At 46.3% G+C, this 21,743-nt stretch overlaps 1 long non-coding RNA gene across 1 annotated transcript in view; it reads right to left on the bottom strand.

Moving 5' to 3' along the window:
• Positions 1–21,170, bottom strand: part of LOC146079686 (uncharacterized) — a 44,436-nt gene extending 23,266 nt beyond the window's left edge. The window contains exons 1-2 of the long non-coding RNA XR_014474698.1: positions 21,073–21,170; positions 2,210–2,250 (exon numbers count right to left, since the gene is read on the bottom strand). This is a non-coding gene — a long non-coding RNA (uncharacterized LOC146079686). The remainder of the gene's footprint in view (positions 1–2,209; positions 2,251–21,072) is intronic.
• Between the last annotated feature and the right edge of the window lie 573 nt (positions 21,171–21,743).

Here is a 21,743-nt window from a genome sequence, read left to right on the forward strand (position 1 = left end):
AAATGGCAATTTACCATTTAAGAGCTTCAGTGGGAAAGGGGTATTAAGCTGCATCACCCCCCCCCCCCCCCCCCCCCCCTAGGTTTGGTGAGCAAGATTTGGAACAGCAGGTTGGTGAACAGACAGAGGGCCAGATGTACTAAGCTTCAAAAGTGATAAAATGGAGAGAAATAAACAACCAACCAATCAGCTCCTGCCTGACATTTTTCAAACACAGTCTGTGAGATGGCAGGTAGGAGCTGATTGGCTGGTTGTTTTTCTCTCTCCATTTTATCACTTTTGAAGCTTAGTGCATCTGTCCCAGAGGGGAGGAGTTTGACATTTAGACCCAGCAAGGCTTTGTGAGTTCAGTATTTAATTACATTTTTGTGATTAGTATGGAATTTTTATCTAATTAAAACTTGTTGCAGAATGTTAACTTTTGTCATTTTAGTATAATGGCCAAGGATCTGACTGAACCATGTAGCTTATTCTAGCACTTCCGAGGTGACAAAGATGTTCATTATTAGGAGTCACATTGTCTGTCCAACTTTAATTGCTGTTCAGTAGTACTATGTAATGGGATGTCTGTGTCATCTCTGCCAATGCAGTAAATCTGAGCATAATGTCTTCCTCTATCTCCTGTAATGTGCATCTAATGTGATATTTGCTAATGTGCCATTCAAGGGTAGAGTAATGTGCATGTGCTGCATGCTAACTTATAAAAATCTCTGGAGACATTTTAATCACCAATATAATCGGTTTACATTTTTATTTGATTTGCTTTAGCATAACACTATGGCCCTTACTCAGATCTAATCGCAGTACAAAATTGTTCTCAAAATGGGCAAAACCATGCTGCACTGCAGGTGGGGCAGATGTAACATGCACAGAGAGAGTTCAATTAGGGTGGGGTGTGTTGAAACTGAAATCTAAATTGCAGTGTAAAAATAATGCAACCAGTATTTACCCTGCACAGAAACAAAATAACTCACACAAATCTAACTCTCTCTGTATACATGTTATATCTGCCCCACCTGCAGTGCACATGGTTTTGCACATACTGAGAACAAATTTGTACTGAGATCAGATCTGAAAAAGGTCCTATCCTATGTGTAATATTGATATGTTTGAATTGTTAAACTAGATATCAAAATATTGAATGCATATTTCTAGTTCCTTACAAATAACTAAGGATCCAAAAGAGTTGTCATCATATCCAAAGGAAAAAAAAGGGGGCAGACTAGATGGGCCAAGTGGTTATTTTCTGCTGTCAAACTTTATGTTTCTGTGTTACTTTGCAAAGGTGGCATCCAAGTGCAGAAAGGAAGCTTGAACCTGGATGTGCACATGGGAGTGTGTGTGTTTGTGTGTGTGTGGGTGGTGGTGGTGGTGACGGTAATTATTAGCATCACCATCTCATTAGGCAGGATAAGGGTAATTGCACTTGACAGGATACAGTAGCCTTTTCAACACCCCAATATCCTTATCCTTAGTCCAGTCTCTTGAGACTACACTTTAATTTGTTAATTTTTGGTTAAGATTTGCTAGGAGAAGCTTAATAAATGCTACATGTAGTACAATATTTAATGAGCAAAAGGGGTGAATAGGGATGGGTGGTGCTGGCACAAGTCTGGCACAGGTCTGCCATCTTCCTACTGACTCAGGACAGATTGTGTACAAATATGATATAAATTATTGTATAGATGTTGCATCTACCATGCAAGGGATTAAATGGAGCATCATAAAGAATCCAAGAAAACATAAAAAAATGCAATTTTCTGGAGATACTGTAGATGGAATGCGTGTATTCACTCACATGTAACATCCAGATAAAGTAATGAGTGTAAATACAACGTCTTCAAGGGACCAAAAGAAACCTTTATAGTAGTCCCACAGACAACATAATCATGAGTGGGGTATACCGATCACTATTTGATATATTATTTAGTTGAAAGATGCTTTTGTATGCACAATACACCTACAGAAAGAGTGAGAAGGGAATGCCTATATTCATCATCCTGATGTACAAATGTGTGAGAGATACCTTAATATGGTCAAAGTATAAAAGAAACCTCGATGTGTTTTTTATTGTGAGCAGGGTATGCCTACTTTTGAATGCTTGTAATATATATCACTGAAGATTGTAGGTCATTGGTGCTTTTCTTCAATATTCATATATGATCTTACATGAAGTGCAATCAAATTTGTTTAATTATAAAGAACCTACCACATATTGGAACGTGTTATTTATTTTCTCCTTCACATAACCTGAATAAAAGACATTTAAGAAAAAAAAGAACGATTTAATGACTCCTATAAGGAACATATTGTATTACATATTGTTGTATTCTATTTAGCACTTTTTATATTTAATAGTCAAATTTTTATTGGTACTGTCCCTTTAATTAATATTTTGTTTTTAGCCTGTTAAAAATGCTTGTAATGACAACAACCAATTCTAATGTTCTATTAGCATGCTTATGAGCGCAGGCCATTTTCATTAGTAACTAAAGCAGCCTAAAATGATGTACACTACCTAAATTTCAATGTAAGAATGACGGCAGCAATGTTATAAGAGAGTACAGTAAATAACACTTTATTCCCAGCATTTGCCTTCACAAGTGCCCACTGATTGAATTGTCCATAAAGCTATTAGTCAGAAAGGTCTTTGAGGAGTTCTTAAAGCTTATGAAAGTGAATTATGGACACACCACAAAAGACTGAAGAATTTGTATTGAACGTTTCAAATAAAATAAAACACTTTGCATCTCATGAGAAATAAATAGAAAAAGTGCTAGAAAATTGTAAGATCTCTATCACAAAAACATAATTACTGGACTGACTTTTTAAAGGCTTATCTATTGTCTTATTCTCCCTAACAATGTTTATATTTTTATTATGAATAAACACAGTGTCACCTTATATTTAGGAAGTAATTCCAAGTATTTTTGTGTATTCTATGGGCTGTATTCAATGCGGCCGGTGAGGGGGTTAAATGGCGGGACAATGGTGGGAAATCCTCGATGTTTAACTCCCTAGCTGGCCACTCACCCTATTCTACGTTCCGGGGGAATCCTCACTGTCAGAGGACGGTGAGGATTCCCCCAAACAGTGAGGCTCGCGGCTAATGCAGGGAGCCTGCTGCATTTAGCCGCGAGTCTCGCTGTTTCGGCAGCCGCATACGCCCGTTTCCCCCTTGCTCCAAAAACCGAGCGAGGGGGAATCGGCGTATGCAGGGGGGTCAGTTGAATACTGACAGGGTGAGCTGTGACAGCTAGCAGGCAGCACTGTTTGCTAACAAAGCTCGCCCCCAGCATTGAATACACCCCTATATGTTATGTATAAAATGCTACTGCACAGTATAACTTATTCTCTTCAATATACTGGGTAAGCTCTATATACATGTACAGTGTTTCATAGGCAGGCACTGATGTGAATGGTCAAATACAGTGGCGTAAGTTTGTCACAGTTGCCTGAAGGCAAGATACATAAACTGGTGCCCCCCCCCCCCCCCCCCCCCCCACACACACACACACAACCTTATATAATATGTGTCTGTTCTGAAATATTTGTGTTTTATACACACACACACACACACACACACACACAGAGCTATATATATATATAGAGAGAGAGAGAGAGAGAAAGAAGTGGCGTGCGGTGGGGTGAGGCACAGCCTTTCCTGTCATACTAGCGCATATGCCGGCATTTTGAATTGATAAAGTATGTCAAAAAGACAAAAAAATTATTAAAAAATTCTTATTTTTATTATTCTAATCAATTTTATAGTCAAAATGCTGGAGTAAAAAGTCTATGGCAGGTGAGGCAGTGCCTCACCTGGCTACCTTTTCTGCACATCTCTTATCAAAACTGCTGCACATGTGTATAATGCTGGTATGTACCCCATGGCTCATATATTGTGTGCATATCTGGCTCTGGTACTTGCCAGGGACTCTTGAGCCATTTACCTCACCGCACATCCATGGAAGAACACATATATATTTCAAAACTTAGCTACAGAAGGGATATCAATGGCTTTCAACTAACTGATTTAAACTAGCAGGGGAGGAGAGGTGCCCCCTTGGGAGCAGGAGCCTGGCGGCAGATGACTACATTGACTCCCAGAGTACTGCCCCTGGTCAAATAGTCTCTGTAAAGTGCTATGTGTGCACAATGTATGAATAACTGGTAATAAATAGCAAAAGTTTTCTTTGTATATGTACAGTATACAAAAATACACAGCACTGCTTCTAGTGTATACTTGAAATTAATATATGTTCTACTTATTCACCTGCTCAGGGGCCTGCAGCCACAAAAATGTGAATCTCTGAAAAAGCAATGCAAGTTTGGGGTTGGATTGCAAATGAAATTGTGCTAAGCATATATCTTTACAATGCCATAATTAACTCCAGTGCTCTGCAGAAAATGTGAAAATGTTGTTGCCTTCACATATATTATTTCTAAGCAATATTCGCCTGCAGTGATATGCAGCAGTGTTCATTATCTGTTGTTCAAAAGGAGAGATGAGGAGTCAATCGATAACAAATAACATCATAACTAATAATGCTGGTATAATGTTAATTTTATGCTTCAATGAAAAAAGAAATCCTTTAATCACACAATCGTAGGGGTAAGGCATATACACAGTATAAAGCCACCCAAAAACGTGGTAAGGGATGCTGATTACAAATGCCTACATAGCCAGAAGTAGGACAGTGTTGTAAAGGCTGAGAAATGGTAAAATTACTGATCTCTGAGGAAGCCAAAGACCGGAGAAGGCGGAGAAATGTGTCAGTTCATTACCAACTGTGCCACCAGCTATTGTCATCTCCAAGGATGACCTCCAGATAAGGTGGATCGGTGCTAACCAGCCAGGGGACATTCCTTATGAGACTACAATAATGTGGACAGATTCACAAGCTGCTTATACTATACATCTGCAGCAAATAAATAAATCCTACTCATACAGATGGGTCAGGTCCCATCTTGGCAGGGGATGGCGCTGGCGTCGCCAGCCGCCATCCCCCGCCAGCGCCATGGCAATGGTGAGAAGGGGACGCGCGCGCACGAGAGGCGCGCGCGTCCCCTTCCGACGGCGCTTCCATCCGTTCCCCCGGGTCCCCGCCGGCTTGCCGGTGGTAACCCGGGGTCCCCGCCGCCTGCCCGCATCCCCCCTAACCCCCCCTAACCCTGTCCGTCTCCCTGAGGCGGAGACGGACAGGGTTTCCGTCGCGCTGGCGACAGAGACTGAGACGCGCGTGCGCGTGAGACACACGCGCGTCTCAGTGTATTCGCTGGCGCGGCTGCTGGCGGGTCGCCAGCGCGGACGTTCTGGTGACCCGCCAGCCAGGATGGGACCTTACCCATCTGTAGTTGCCTACCCTCCTGCATTCTGCAGGAGACTCCCTGAAATAGCAGCAATCTCCCTCTCTCCCTCTTTAGTCTACCAATCTCCCTCATTTCACCTAACCTACATTACACTGTTACATTTTTGGAAAAAAAGATTGAGAGACAGATACAGTTACATTGAATCATCAGCACCATTTCCTAGCACTTTACCAAGTACAGTAGCTCTTACTAGCTGATTTGGGGCTCATCTACATTTGAATAGAAGTAATTTTAAAATATTCTCTCAGATGTAGCAGTACACACCCACGCTTCTAGGAGCCACAACATCTACTAGCTACAGATACCAACTGAACCTACTAACTATGGGGCAGATGTATTAAGCCTTAACAAGAGATAAATGCAAGCGTGATCAAGAGAGGTAAAAGTCCAGCCAATCAGCTCCTTACTGACTTTTTTCAAACACAGCCTGTAACATGGCAGTTAGCAGGTGATTGGCTGGACGTTTATCTCTCTTTATAACCCTTGAATTTATCTCTGGTTAAGGCTTAATACATCTGCCCCATTGTGACTTATTTTTTAGATCAGTGGTGTCAAACTCATGGCCCTCCAGCTGTTGTGGAACTACACATCCCAGCATGCCCTGATGAGATGTGGAGTTCCACAACAGCTGGAGGGTTTTAGATGGAGTGACACATCAATGGCCAAATCTTTTACGTTATATTAACCATGTTTATATGCACTTTAGACAAAATGCACTCTTTAATGTTGTTTTTTTTTTAAATTCAATACTTTTTATTGACTTTTTGTTTTCTTTTACATACACAACAGAACAAAAGACAAGGAAAAAAAAAAAAAAAAAAAAAACAACAGGACATCAAAAACAAAAAAGAGACAGCATTGACAGTGACAATTAGGAGGACAGGGGAATATATCGAGAATATGCATGAACAGTATCAAGTCCCTGCGGTCTCTCCTCTAATAGCAGTCAACATTCCTGCTTTAACATTTTCTATTATACTCGCTGTATCAATTGTCATACAAAGTTTATTCAATAAACAACATGTAATGTGAACAATATATGGCTATGGCTACCTTTAAAATAAATAAGAGTGTTGCATCTAACTTGTGGTCAGGTTTTACCGTTTTTTGTATAAGTTTCTCTTTGCCCCCTCACACTTATATAAACATGCGGGCGCTTCCCTGGGTGGTATCTGTGTCTGCTCAAGTGTATTTAATTGCTTGGTTCCATCTCTTTATGCTGTTGCGTCTATTAGCTCCCAACCACTGCCCGGTTAGAGGGAAAACTGGTTGGCCACGGTCCATCTATGATCGGATATAATGAGGGGAGGATAGCCACCTATCCCATATTCTCAGATATTTGGGTTCGGAGTGTCTAGACATGTATACAAATCGCTCATGACACACAGTTTCATTGGTGAGTGTCACCCACGCTTCGTATATCGGCCCGCCAGGCGCCAGCCACGCCCGGGCTATGCACACCTTGGCCAGGGTACATAGGATGTTTATGTAGCCCATGGTGTCTCTATCAAGTGTGTCCTCACCAACAGCGGCCAGTAGGCATGTCACAGGCGTGAGTACGTCCAGAGGTACTCCAGTGGCCGCTATAGTATGAATTACCTTCTGCCAAAAGGTCTGTATCACTGGACATGTCCAGATTAAATGCCAATAATTGGCCTCCGGGTGGGCACACTTAGGACATCTGGAATCAGCCCTCCCCCCCATCCTGAGCAAACGGGTCGGGGTGAGGTAGACCCTGTGTAGAATGTACAGTTGGATTTGTTGGTACCGTGCACAGGAGGTTGCTACGCGTGGGCTAGCCAAGGCCAGCTCCCATGTCTCAGAGGCCAATGGGCCCAGGTCCTCCTCCCAGTGCGCTCTAAGACCGGGAAGTGCACTGTCGTGATGTGAGGTATGTAGCGAGGAGTATATATTTGATATTAGCCTTGAGTCTCTCAAGGATTGCAGTAGGGACTTAACCGGGGACACTTGTATGTTGGGTTGGTCCTGGGGGAATTGGGCGCCGCATGCGTGTCGTAGCTGTAAGTACCGGAAGAAGTATGTGTTGGGTATTGCGTTGGAGGCTTGTAGTTGTTGGAAGGAGTTAAACACACCGTCAGTGTACAGTTGTCCTATAGAGCTTATTTCGTATCGTCCCCAGACTTTCCCAAGTTGTTTCCCGTTCAACTCTTTAAATCCTAATGTGCCATCTAGTGGAGTGTCCGGGTCCCACCCTGTAGCCCGCAGCACAACATTTGCTCTTTTCCACACCTGAATGGCCTGTTTAGCCAGTGGCAATTTGACAAGTGTGGCATTGCCCGAGAGAAGAAATTGCAGGGGTTTAAGTCCCGGAGCCAGTGCGGAGATCATCTGCGCAGGCAGGGCCTCCCCCACCGCCTCCCCCACCCAGGAGTGTATGTGGGAAAGCTGCGCCGCAAGGTAGTAGAAGCGGAAGTTCGGCACCGCCATGCCCCCCATGTCTTTCGTGCGAGTTAGTGTGTTGAGGCTAATCCTAACCCTCCTCGAGGACCATATAATGGATGACAGAATTCCATCTATTTTCTTAAAGACATATTGAGGGATGTATATTGGGGAGTGCTGTAAGGCATAAAGGACTTTAGGCTGTGCGATCATTTTGATGAGGCCAATTCTGCCTGTCACCGTTAGGGGCAGCTTCCCCCACACTGCTACCCTGGACTGTAGGTAGTCTATCTGGGGCTGGATGTTTTGTGCTATGTAGTCGGTGGGTTTATTGGATATCCATATCCCCAAATATTTAAATTTATCTACCCATTTAAGTGGAAGGGGGATAGGCGTATCCAGCGGGCATGGGCCACTATGGGGCATGATACATGATTTGTCCCAATTTATCAGTAAACCGGAGTATTTACCGAATGCGTCGACGATGTCAAGAACTATGGGCATAGTATTTACATAGTCAGAGACGAACAAGAGTATGTCGTCCGCATACAACGCTATTTTGTCCGTCCGGGCTCCCGTCTCAAACCCCCTGACCGCCTGACTGTGTCTCAGGAGGCACGCCAAAGGCTCCACCGCCAGGGCGAACAGGGCGGGAGAGAGGGGGCAGCCCTGTCTGGTGCCTCTAAATAAAGGGAATGAGGGGGATATATACCCGTTGGCTGATACCCTGGCACTTGGTGAGGAGTATAATAGCCGTACCCATCTGATAAACCCTGGACCGATACCAAATTTGGACATGGTCCCCCACAGGAACGCCCACTCCACCGAGTCAAACGCTTTTGCAGCATCTAATGATACCACAATGGATGTCGGGGCGTCCCCGCGGGGAAGCTGCAGAAGGGTGAATAATCTGCGGAGGTTTATAAGGGTGGATTTGCCTGGCATGAACCCCGTTTGGTCGCTATGCACAAGCTGGGTGATGACCGAGTTGAGTCTCATGGCCAGGACTTTCGCCAGTATCTTGATATCTGTGGTGAGAAGGGATATGGGTCTATATGATTCAACTCTGTGCGGGTCTTTATCAGGCTTCAGCAACACAATAATGAGTGCTTCGGACATAGAGCGTGGAAGGGAACCAGATTCGAATATCTCGTTAAAGGTTTCGAGCAATCTGGGCGCATAGAAGGTGATGTGTTTTTTATATAACTCCAGGGGAATGCCATCTAAGCCCGGGGCCTTATTACTCGGGAATGACCTGATTGCTGCCTCTATTTCATCCATCCTAAGGGGAGAGTCAAGGGCTCTTCTCGCCTCATTTGACAATGTGGGCATGGGTATGTGGGTTAAGTATTCCTCAATTTCTCTATCCGTGTGTTTTAGCTTGGTGCCGTAGAGCTGTTCATAGTAAATCTGGAATTGTTGTGCTATGTCTGGCGTGTTATCATATTTAGTTCCGCTATTGTCTATCAGTTCGGATATAGTGTTGGTAAGGCTGTCAGCCCTAGCCAACCTTGCCATGAAGCTGCCAGGCCTGTCCCCCGTGAGGTATTGGTTATTTTTGTTAAAGAGGAGTCTAGTGCAGGTCTTATCTTTAAGACTAGTAGTCCACTCTTTTTGGGCCCCAAGCCAGGCCTCCCTGGATGCATCTAGGCCATCCTCTAAATAGGCAAGCTCCAGTGAGTGGCAGGAGGCCTCTAGCGTCTTTTCCTGTTGTTTGTATGATTTTTTAAGGGTGGAAATGGATTGTATAATGGTACCCCTCAAAAAGGATTTAAATGCATCCCACACTACAGAAGGCGGTGCCGAACCCCCGTTAGTTTCAAAGAACTCCTGCCAGGAATTTTCCAGGTCCCGCCCCTCACCCAGTCTGGTAAGCCAGAAAGGATTGAGCTTCCAGTGGATCTGTCCCCTCAAGCCTCCCACGTCCAGCGTGAGCGACAAGGGGGAGTGGCCTGAAATGCCCCTGGTTTCGTACTGTATTAGTCTGACTCTGGGCAGCAGGTCAGGTGTAAGCAGGGCCATATCTATTCTGGAGAAGGCGGTGTGGGTCGCTGAAAAGCATGAGAATTGCCTTGTGTCCGGGTGTTTATGACGCCAAGCATCACACACGCCCATGCCCTCCACCATCGCCCGGAACTGTCCGTTACCCCGTCTATGGGTATCCCCAGTAGTCGTGCGTCTATCTAGCGTGTAGTCCATGACATTATTAAGATCTCCCTGAATAATAGTGGGTGTGTCGGGATAAACTGCCATCAACTCCGCGGCCTTCTTTAGCACGTTGTGTGAGTAGGGGGGTGGGATATATACCGCCATCAGCAGTAACGAGAAGGAGTGAATTCTGCATTTCAGGAAAACATATCTACCCAATGGGTCAATCTGCACCTGTTCTACCTGAAACGGGACGGACCTGCGTATAAGTATGGACACTCCCCTTGATGCAGAGGTGTGTGTGGAGTGGTAGGCCCACCCCACCCATGGTTTTTTGAGGGCCAGGACCTTAGCCCCTTCCAGGTGTGTCTCCTGTAGACATATTACATCAGGATCATATGTTTTGAGCTGTCGTAGTACTAGTGCTCGTTTAATCCTATCATTGAGGCCCCTAACGTTCCAGGTGATGAATTTTATGTTGTTTGAGGCCATCATCTATTGTGTGGTGGGGCATGTGCATAGGACCACAAGAGTGCAAGCGAGGCCGTATAGCAGTCTCGATAGAGCAGGTAGCATACATGTACGTCATTTTCATCAAAAACAAAACATTTGGCTGTAGTAAGCCATAAACCTAAGACTAAACATTTAGAAAAACCCATACCCCCCTCCCTGTATACTTTCTCAACTAAGTACACCTCTTCCCTATAACCGGAAAAAGAACTCTCAAAAAACAAAACAAAAAAAACGGAAGGAACTATTAACCCTAGTGGTTAATGACTATGTGAGGCAAAAGATTGAATGGCTCCTGTGCATGTGCACCGGACCGAGCCATCCGTCCCTTTGTCTTGCACCTATTAAGGGTCTGCTGTGTGGTATAGTTATTAGGGTAGACCCTTACTATATCCAGTGTGCCAGCTGGGTATTAAGTGCGGGTTTTATATATATATATATATATATTTTTAATTATTTATTTTATTTATTTTTGGCGCCCCAAGTATTGTGGGTATGTTCTAAGGTCCCACATTGGTGATCGCCAGGGCCCTTTTCTCTCATACAGGGGGGCCGAGCAGAGGGGACAGCGTCATCCATGTCGAGTTAGCAACATAGCGGTATGTGTCCACCCCGCAGGCACACTCATCGTCTCAAGGTCACACCCGTACACCCCCATACCCAGTGTCCTGTGTAATTTGCACGTATGTCCCCAGGCAAGTGACCCATCCCGTCCTGTATTAGACCAGGATTCTATCGGGCGGATTAAATATGCTGCAAAGGCAGAGAACACGCACATATCTAGGCAACACCGCACAGGCATGTCTTGCATACATTAATATATATGGTACATGCGCCCTGTATGGGTAAATTAGGAGCATGAGAGTGCATAAGAAAGAAAAAGAAAAAAAGGGGGAAAGGGACAAAGGCATGAATATGCAATTATTTGTCAGCACATATCGCATCATTCACATTATACATTACGGTTCCGCGGCCATTGGTCTACGTGCAGGCCTAGCAGTGTCCAGCCAGCGGGCCGCCTCCTTAGGAGTTGAGAAGAATTTAGTGTCCCCGTCTATGATGACTTTCAGGCGGGAAGGAAACAGCATGGCGTATGTGATGTTAAGTTCGCGTAGTCTTCTTTTCACTGGAAGGAATTCTGCCCGGTGCTTTTGGACTTCCACGGCGAAGTCAGGAAACACGGAGAGTCTAGTGCCGTTCCATGACAGTGGGCCCTGAGTGCGGTTCAACCGGAGAATGGTATCTCTATCCCTGTAGTTAAGGAGTTTGGCGATGAATGTGCGTGGTGGAGCGCCAGGCGGCAGGGGTCTGGTGGGCACACGGTGGGCTCGTTCAACAGCAAGGAACGGGGAGAAGGACTTGGCTCCATAGGTGTCCAGCAGTAGTTTTTCAAGGAATTTTTCAGGGTTTTGCCCCTCCTCTTTTTCAGGCAGCCCCACGATGCGTATGTTGCAGCGTCTCAAACGCCCTTCCATGTCGAGAATTTTATCTTGGACTGCTGACAACTGGGTAGCCATGCTCTGTACTTTGTTGCTGAGGGGTTCAAATTTGTCTTCAAGGGTGGAGGTTCGCGTTTCCACCTCACCAACCCTTTCCCTGACTTTCTGCAGATCCTGGTGTATAATGGATAGGTCCGACTGTACATGCCCTATCCTCTCCGTTAGCCTGGTCTCGCATGCCACAACCGCCTCAAGGACCCTCTGCAGTGCATCATCAGTATGTGTATCTGTAGGGGGGGCCTCCTGTGATGAGGAGGCATTCGAGTCTGAATCGCGGTCTGGTGAGCGTCCCCTGGGAGTGGCTGATCTAGCATAACGTTCCAGCTTTGCAGCGGCACTTGCGTTCTGTGTTTTCCCCATATTGATTGCCTGAGTACGTATTATACTCACTGTACGGTCACAGGTGTGATATGGAGAGATATAACCGTGAGTCGCCCCACACCTGCAAGCTGATGGTAATACGCAGCAGGAGTCTTATTCCCCTTGTGTGCTCTGTGTGCAGGGTCAGCAGGCCAAGGCACTCAGTAGATGCGGCCCCCTCAGCCTTCGCCCTTCTCAGTTATTAATAGGCACCAGGGGAAGCAGTGGGTTGACTACAGGTGTGTCACTTTAGGGTAATGAACAGCACTGGTACATCAGACTGTGCCTCATACAATCTGCAGATCTTTCTGAGTGTAATATCTCCTCTGGCAGCCTGTGGGGGTATGCAAGCACTGGCAGCTCGGGGTAGTATGGCACCTGCTACTTTAACAAACTCAGGATGGGCTCTCTCTGGAGGCCTGTGGGGCCGCTCAGCCCGCCCTGCGTCCACTGGTAGGGGTAGGAAAAGAAGCCAACACGGCAGTTCAGTCAGGGCAGTTAGGAGAGTTTCACCTGGGGTGGTAATGGGCAGGGTGTGGACTCACCGATTTGGTGCCAGTCTCTGCTGCTATATGGTGGCCCCAGCAGTTGTTCAGTCTTTTTAGGGCAGCGGGAGGGAAAGGCAGGGCAGGAGAAGGATGTCCGCAGTACTGAGGCCTCCCTGCGCGACATTCTCTGTCCAGGCGGGGGGGAGGGGACTTGAGCGGCCGGCCGCGGGAGCTCCGGTGGCGTCTCTAGCTCACCGTCAGCCTGCACGCCCGTCCCTGCGATGCCCGCCCGCCTCTGTTCTCCGCAGCAGCTCCGGGCGGGATGAAGCCAAAATGGCGCCCGCGACCCGCGTCACGGGACTCCTCGCGTCCCGGGGAGAGTCGGGCGCATCAGTTGTTTCACCGGAGGGGGGGGGACTTGAGCGGCCGGCCGCGGGAGCTCCGGTGGTGTCTCTAGCTCTCCGTCAGCCTGCACGCCCGTCCCTGCGATGCCCGCTCACCTCCGACCTCTGCAGCAGCTCCGGGCGGGTTGAATCCAAGATGGCGCCCGCGACTCACGTCCCGGGACTTCCCACGCCCCTGGGAGAGTCGGGCGCTTCAGTTGTTTCACTGGAGCTTTAGGGGGGATCCGGTCTCGGCCTCCTCGCTCCCGCCGGTCTCCGGGGGGCTACAGCAGCCGCGTCCCGTCCTTCGTACGCGGTCGGCGCCTCCCCTCCTCAGGATATCCAAGATGGCGCCGGCGTCTCCAGAGGCAAGTTCCCCAGCTGCACACGGTATATCTCCTCAGTGCGTGGCAGGTCACCCACGGCACTTATCTCCCGCGGGTCAGTGGGTATTCACACAGGGGTCTTGGTGTGTCAGGGGTGCATCTAGGTGCAGTCAGGATGTAGGTTCAGGATAACGGGGACGGAGAGCCTAGTCAGGTGCTGCTACTCCATGCCCGGTGAAGCCACGCCCACTCTTTAATGTTTTAGTGTAAAAAACGTATATACCGGCCGGTAACAATTGTTGTTTATATTTATTTTCATTTAATAAGAAAGTTATTTATTTAAGTGCAGTCTAATCTGTTTCTCTATTTTGTGATTGTGTGGGTCTGACCACATCTGACGCTGCTGGTATAAAATACCAATTAAAATTTTGCCTCTATACAGCGCTTAACTCTGTCTGCTACCTGGGTTCAAATCCCATGCAACTCAGTAATAACCCAGGTTATTGCAGTGGCATGGAAGGGATAGTGTCAGCGGTATAGCTAGGTGCCACGGTGCCCGGAGCAAGGGCATGTTTCGCGCCCCCCCCTGATTTGTAGTAGGAGAGGCTCTTGCATGGCGAAAAGGGGACACGGCCTAACATTATACCACACACCGTAATGCCCATTGCACATAAAGGGGGAGATTCTCTAAGAATCTCCGCCCCCTTCGCCGCCCATCGCATATTTAATTATCGCATATGTTGTAACATATGCGATAATTAAGGCAAAGGACAGCTCTTGCGTTAAGAGCTGTCCTTTGCGGTGAGAGTCGCTGGGTCCCAGCAGGTCCCGGCGGCTTCCCCCTCCCTCACACACCCGGCGCTGCTGCTGCTGCGCCGGGCTCTCCTCCTCCCTGCAACCGGAAGAGGATCAGTGCAGGGAGGAGTTTGGGATTCACCTGCGCTAATGTGAAAAAAGCTGCTCAATAAAATTGCTAGAAAAATGAGAAAGAAATGAGCGCTATTATATGAAAGGGGAGGGTAGGTTATAGTGTAAATGAAAAGAAGGGATTTGAGACAAGCGGTAATAGATAAAAGGATTAGGTTGTAGTGTAAATGAAAAGAAAAGGATTAAAGACAAGCGGTAATAGATGGATTTTAAGACAAGCGGTATTGGGTGAAAAGAATAAGAAGTGGAAAGGCACCTGTAAAGGAAACGGTTAATAAGGTAATGTTTACACTCCTTAATAGAAGTGTTTGTTTGAAAAGTCCGTGGTGAGACCTGTAGCTTTCCCTACCTCTAACCAGACGCTCGCGTTTAAGCTGCAGCGTGTATGGAGCGGGCGGCGGTGATGTGAAAAGCCGCGTCCGTCTGAGCTCCGTTACAGCGTGTCAGCGTGTCCCGACTTTGCTGGATGTTGTACTTCGCCGGACTTGGGCTGGGAGACGGGGTGAAGGCAGTCAGGTATTCTCTTTCCTCACGGTGTAGCAGGGATCAACGCGTTTCATGCGCCAAGCGCACTTTTTCAAGAAACGCGTTGATCCCTGCTACACCATGAGGAAAGAGAAGACCTGACTGCCTTCACCCCGTCTCCCAGCCCAAGTCCGGCGAAGTACAACATCCAGCAAAGTCGGGACACGCTGACACGCTGACACGCTGTAACGGAGCTCAGGCGGACGCAGCTTTTCACATCACCGCCGCCCGCTCCATACACGCTGCAGCTTGAACGCGAGCGTCTGGTTAGAGGTAGGGAAAGCTACAGGTCTCACCACGGACTTTTCAAACAAACACTTCTATTAAGGAGTGTAAACATTACCTTATTAACCGTTTCCTTTACAGGTGCTTTTCCACTTCTTATTCTTTTCACCCAATACCGCTTGTCTTAAAATCCATCTATTACCGCTTGTCTTTAATCCTTTTCTTTTCATTTACACTACAACCTAATCCTTTTATCTATTACCGCTTGTCTCAAATCCCTTCTTTTCATTTACACTATAACCTACCCTCCCCTTTCATATAATAGTGCAGGGAGGAGGTCACAGGTCCGGGCAGCACAGCTCTGTGCTGCCCGGACACAGGTGAGGGGGCGATGCGGGGCGGCGGGGGGTCGGCGCGGGGCGGCGGAGGGTTGCGGTAGAAGCCCATTATCTTCTATGGGGCATCGCCAGATTTTTCTGGCGATGCCCTCCGCCCCGGTAACCCGGCGGGGGATGCTTACAGCATCCCAAAATGCGGTAAAAACCCTGATTTTACCGCATTTTTCGCTTAGAGAATCTCCCCCAAAGTCACATGCTGTAATGCCAATTACACATAAGGTCACACATGATGCCCATTACATACTATATAACAAATCGTAATGCCTATTACACATCTGACACATAAGTGCCACTTACCTACATGCTCATTGCTTGGAACTTCATTCTCGATGCTAGGGGCTTCATGCTTGATGCCAAGGAGCTTCATGCTTGTTGCCAAGGGGGACTAAAATTGCTTGTTGCCAAGGGGGACTAAAATTGCTCGTTGCCAAGGGGGGCTAAAGTTGCTCGTTGCCAAGGGGGACTAAAATTGCTCGTTGCTTAGGGGGACTAAAATTGCTCGTTGCCTAGGGGGATTAACATTGCTCATTGCCAAAGGGGGACTAATATTGTTGCCAAGGTGGACTTGTTGCTTGTTGCCAAGGGGGACTAATATTGTTGCCAAGGGAGACTTGTTGCCAAGGGGGACTGAAATTGCAAGCAGGGAGGGAAGGTGGGAGTAATAGAGCAGATCAGGGAGGATGGGAGTGATAGTGCAGAGCAGGGACAGAGGGTGGGAGAGAGTACTGTGGAATAGGGGGGGAGTAGTAGTGTGGAGTGAGGGTGGGCATAGTGTGGAACAGGGAGGGAGTAGTGTGGACCCCCCCCCCATCTGTCAGGGGAAGTGTGCGGGCCGGCTCCCCTCTGTACCTGGGAGATGTGCACTGTGTGCTGCTATTTAAAATTCACATCTCCCGCTGGACTGCGCTAGCCAATAGGCGCTTGCGGTCCAGCAGCCACCAGTTGATTGGCTGCTGGACTGCAAGCGCCTATTGGCTAGCGGTCCAGCGGGAGACGTGAATTTGAAATAGCACCACGTCTCCCGTACACAGCGGGGAGCCGGGAGCTAGCGGGGGAGATGGCGCGGCAGACGAGAGTGCAGGGGAGTGGGCGAGCTGGCAGTGCCGGCACGGCTCTGGCGCCATGATAGCTTCCAGCGCCCTGAGCTGGTGCTCCACCGTCACCGCCCTCGCTACGCCTCTGGATAGTATTGCCCCATTTACAGAAATTATTATGAGTAAAAATATTTATTATTACATACTTTCATTAAGGAAATTAACTGCTATTATTTTCATATACCATAGTAATGTTTATAATTTTCTCCCTTAGAAATGAAAAGAGATGGATCTGAAAGCTTTCTCTTATACTGCATGGTACAGAAATGTAACAGAGGAAGCTGACAATTTTCAGCCGCGCTCCCTAACCTGACCTGTTCTACAGAAACATAAGAGCAATTCCAGTTATCATATTTTGAGTGATTTGTTTATAATGTCGTGAAAATGTTATTGTTGCAACTCTTAATAATGGTCAAACCTGTGGTTTTATTAAATTGGGCTAATGGTCTGCTAACAATTAAAATCTAATTTGGATAATTGCAATGATATGATAAATGGTCTCATTGAGTATTGTGTACAAACAAATTAACTAATAGATAATTGTACGAAATAAGGGAAAATAACCGTAAATTATTAGTATATATTAGACAGGCCTGAGTGCTTCAAATGCAGCTGTCATTACTCATCCTAAGACTCCATCAGATTATGTCCTCCCTACCACCAGCAGACTGACCCCCCCCCCCACACACACACACACACACTCCTCCCCCATCCTGCCTTACCTCCATACTGGCCAGCCAAGTGCATACTTGCTTCTGTAATATGTTAATACAGGTTGAGTATCCCTTATCCAAAATGCTCGGGACCAGAACAATTTTGGATAATGGATTATTCTGTATTTTAGAATATTTTTATATGACAGTGATGTGTTTTGAGGTATCTTGCATTTATGTTGTACAAACCCATCAAAAACATGAAAAACACACAAATATATTTTATTTGTGCCTAAAACAAGGTTTCAAAACATGAAACAAAGTTTGTGTACTATCTCAGATATTGAATTTAAATGCCAAGCAATAATTTTGCACATATTTAGTGCCAGTTACTTATCATGTCCTCAGTAGTGCTGTTACAGATGTCCCCAGTAGTGCCAGATACATTTGATGTCCTCATTAGTGCTGTTACAGATGTCCCCAGTAGTGCCACTTACATATCATGTCCTCAGTAGTGCCATTACAGATGTCCCCAGTAATGCTAGTTACATATCATGTCCTCAGTAGTGCCGTTACAGATGTCCCCAGTAGTGCCAGTTACATATCATGTCCCCAGTAGTGCTGTTACAGATGTCCCCCAGTAGTGCCAGTTACATATCATGTCCTCAGTAGTGCTGTTACAGATGTCCCCAGTAGTGCCAGTTACATATCATGTCCCCAGTAGTGCTGTTACAGATGTCCCTCAGTAGTGCCAGTTACATATCATGTCCTCAGTAGTGCTGTTACAGATGGCCCCAGCAGGGCCGGCGCCACCACTAGGCAAACCTAGGCATTTGCCTAGGGCGCCGGCCACTGGAGGGCGGAAAATGCCGCCCGGGTACCTGTCCTAGCTACGGCGCTGTCTATTTAAAGCTGGCGGCGGAGGCAGCGGGGGTCCCTGCAGTCTATTAAAAATCACGAGCGCTATCCGCCGGGCTATGCGGAAGCGCTTCTAGTGTGAAAACTCTGGCAGCCAATCAGCGTGCTGCCAGTGTTTTCACACTAGAAGCGCTTCCGCATAGCCCGGCGGATAGCGCTCGTGATTTTTAATAGACTGCAGGGACCCCCGCTGCCTCCGCCGCCAGATTTAAATAGACAGCGCAGAACGCCAGGTACCACCCACCCACCCCTACCCCCCCCCCCCCCGGCACCGGGGCGCCCCCAGCCCGACTCGCCTGGGGCGCTCCGGTGCCTTGCACCGGCCCTGGGCCCCAGTAGTGCTTTAGCAAGACTTTTTTTTTCACTTTCTGGAATGTATGGTTTTCGAAATAATTTGGATAATGGATATTTGGACAAGGGATAATCACCCAGTATTATAAATTAAATGAAAATCAAACTATGAGATTTCATTTGTATATATCCAGGGCTATTTTTGTGCAGGCTCCAGCAGGAACTGAGGCCCTTATTCTAGTTCACTCTTTCAGACAAAATATTTCTTAGATGGACAAAACCATGTGCACTGCAGGTGAGGCAGGTGTCAAGGTGTGTACACACGGGGCAATATGATCGCTGGCAATATATTGCTAGCAATATATTGCTCAGCAATCATATTGCCCCGTGTTTCCCCGTTTTCATCTGCGACCAGAGATGGTCGCAGATGAAAATTTAAACACTGCTGGGTGAAGAGGCAGGGGATGTCGCTGGTCGGAGGAGCATGCTCCTCCGACCAGCGACCATTCAGGGGCTGAAAACGGGAGCGCGCACCCGGCGATTTATCTCTGGTGCACACTCCAATCACTGGCAATATGGTCGCTAAGCGACCATATTCCCAGCGATTTCAGCCCCTATCGCCCCCGTGTGTACACAGCTTTACTTGTGCAGAGATAATTAGATTTGGGTGGGGTTTTACACCTGCCTCACCTGCAGTGCACATGGTTTTGTCCATCTAAGAAATATTTTGTCAGAAAGAGTGAACTAGAATAAGGGCCTCAGTTCCTGCTGAAGCCTGTACAAAAATAGCCCTGTATATATCTTACCGTCACCATTATGTTGTAAAAAATATTAATTGAAGCAGTGCAGGTGTCACAGGTAACAGATGTGATAGTGTGACACTTGTAGTGCTTCTATTTACACGTATACATTTATATGTCGAGCTCAGATCTATAAATATAAATGAAGGTGCCCACACGGTGTAATTCTCATATCCTCATATGCAAATTTAACTATTTAGTTCAAATTGCATCGCGTATACTGTAGTTCAAATCGCACTGTTTTTTTTACCTTGCGATATGATGCATGCTCCCATGTATTACCTATTGCAAGGCAAAATAGTATTTGCGGGCTACACCCACTCTGTGGAATGCCCTCCCAAGCACAATAAGACTCTTCTCCAGTCTCCAAACCTATAAGTGTTCCCTAAAAACTCATCTCTTCTGGCAAGCTTATCAAATTCCAGAACCAGTCATAGAACCTTGCGTTCTGGTGGAATCGATGCAATAAAGAATACAGTATCTATCCTTATCTATCAATGCCTATTTCCCTATAGATTGTAAGCTTGCGAGCAGGGCCCTCCTACCTTTGACGGTCTGTAAATACCCTGTTTGTTGTATCACTATCTCCTTTGTAAAGCGCAACAGAATATGCTGCGCTATATAAGAAACTGTTAATAAATAATAAATAAAAGGTACTTCTGCACTATGTACTACACCCATCGTGTCTAGTTCAAATTGCACCCTGTGTAGGGAATCGCATGCGATATGTACTTTACATATTTAAATTACATATTGTAATCTAGTTCTAATCTTATGTAGTTCAAATATCACAGTGTATAAAGTTCAAATTGCATAGCACACATTGTATAGCTCAAATCACACCTAGCACACATATCACCGTGTGTGGGCGCCATTAGTTTGATGAACGCTTAATGTATATTAACCTTTAAAGTAATATTACTTATGCACATATTTACATATAACATATGAAAAGATAAACCCCCCCACCCCACTGTCTCACATAATACAGCCATGAACCAAGCAGCATGGCAAATATCACGGCCAGACTGACCCACCCCACTCTCCAGGGATCAGGTTCCAGACTGTGCACCTGAATGATACTGTGCATTATACATATGTTACCTTATTCTGCACAGGACTGTGATGTACTCTACAAGATATATTCACTAGACAAAGAAGCATTAGGTCAACAAGCATTAAGTCGACACCGCAAGGTCGACAATCCTCAAGGTGGACATGATTGAAGGTCGCTATGGGGTTAGGTTGACAGGGTAATTAGGTCCACATGGGGAAGGTCGAAAGTCAAAAGGTTGAAAAAAGATTGTGAATGTGGCCCCTAGAAGCGTGGGTGTGCACTGCAACATCTGAGAGGAATATTTTAAAATGATTTATGTCCAAATGTAGATGAGCCCCAAAGCAGTTAGTAAGAGCTACTATACTTGTGCCGGGAAATGTCGCTGATGATTTAATGTAAATGTACAGTATCTATCTCTCATTCCTTTTTTCCCCCAAAAATGTAACAATGTAATAATGAGGGAGATTGCTGGACTAATGAGGGAGAGAGGGAGATTGCTGCTATTTCAGGAAGTCTCCTGCAGAATGCAGGAGGGTAGGCAACTATGCATAAATATAAATATGTATGCATAAATAGTTTCCAAAGCCTATGTGCAGACTGGTAACATCTAAGCCTCTATAGACTGATCACACCCTTAAATATCACTAAATGTCCCCAGTGGGCCCTTCATTCCCCAATCTGACACTGGTAAATATGGTACCTGTTGGCAAAAGGAATGAGATAGTCGATATGCTGAACATCAGTGGTGGTCTATGGGCTACAGGACTGCAGTCCTCCAGGAAAAATCTGCTACTGTGTTAGTGAAGCCAGATGCAGTTTGTGCGACTTTGACTGGCAGTGACTTCCTATTGGAAGTCTGACCTGCCAGTCACCCAAGGCAGCCCCATTGACTCACTGCTCTGCATGCACACATTGTCTATTCACAAAGACAGAGGAGCTGGGGCATGCCAGCAGCTTAGAGAGTGCTGGCCATGCCCCCACAGTGATGAAAACAGGGTGTGGCTCATGATTGCAGCATTGCTGCAAAGCCATGTCAATTTCCTGGGCAACCATGCCCCTTTTTGGGGATCGCACACTAATCAAGATTCATTCTTTGGGAGGTATGGACATATGTTAATGCTTAAGTGGGATTTCCCATATGACTGTCAGCATATGACTGACTCCGTTTTGGCTTACCATGCAGACTGTTCTGTAGTAACATTTTTCCCTTGTGGTTTGTTCATGCATTGAAGATTTCTTGACATTGTCTTTTTTTATATAAGACTTTATATAAGACACTTTGACAAGGCTATTGTATATAGTTTAAGATTATATTATTTGTATGGTGTTCCTATATTTTCCTTACAGTTCTGAACTCTTATAGTTAGGCGA

This window comes from Crinia signifera, chromosome 5 (assembly GCF_055691185.1).
Source record: "Crinia signifera chromosome 5, ASM5569118v1, whole genome shotgun sequence".
Classification (NCBI taxonomy): Eukaryota; Metazoa; Chordata; class Amphibia; order Anura; family Myobatrachidae; genus Crinia; species Crinia signifera.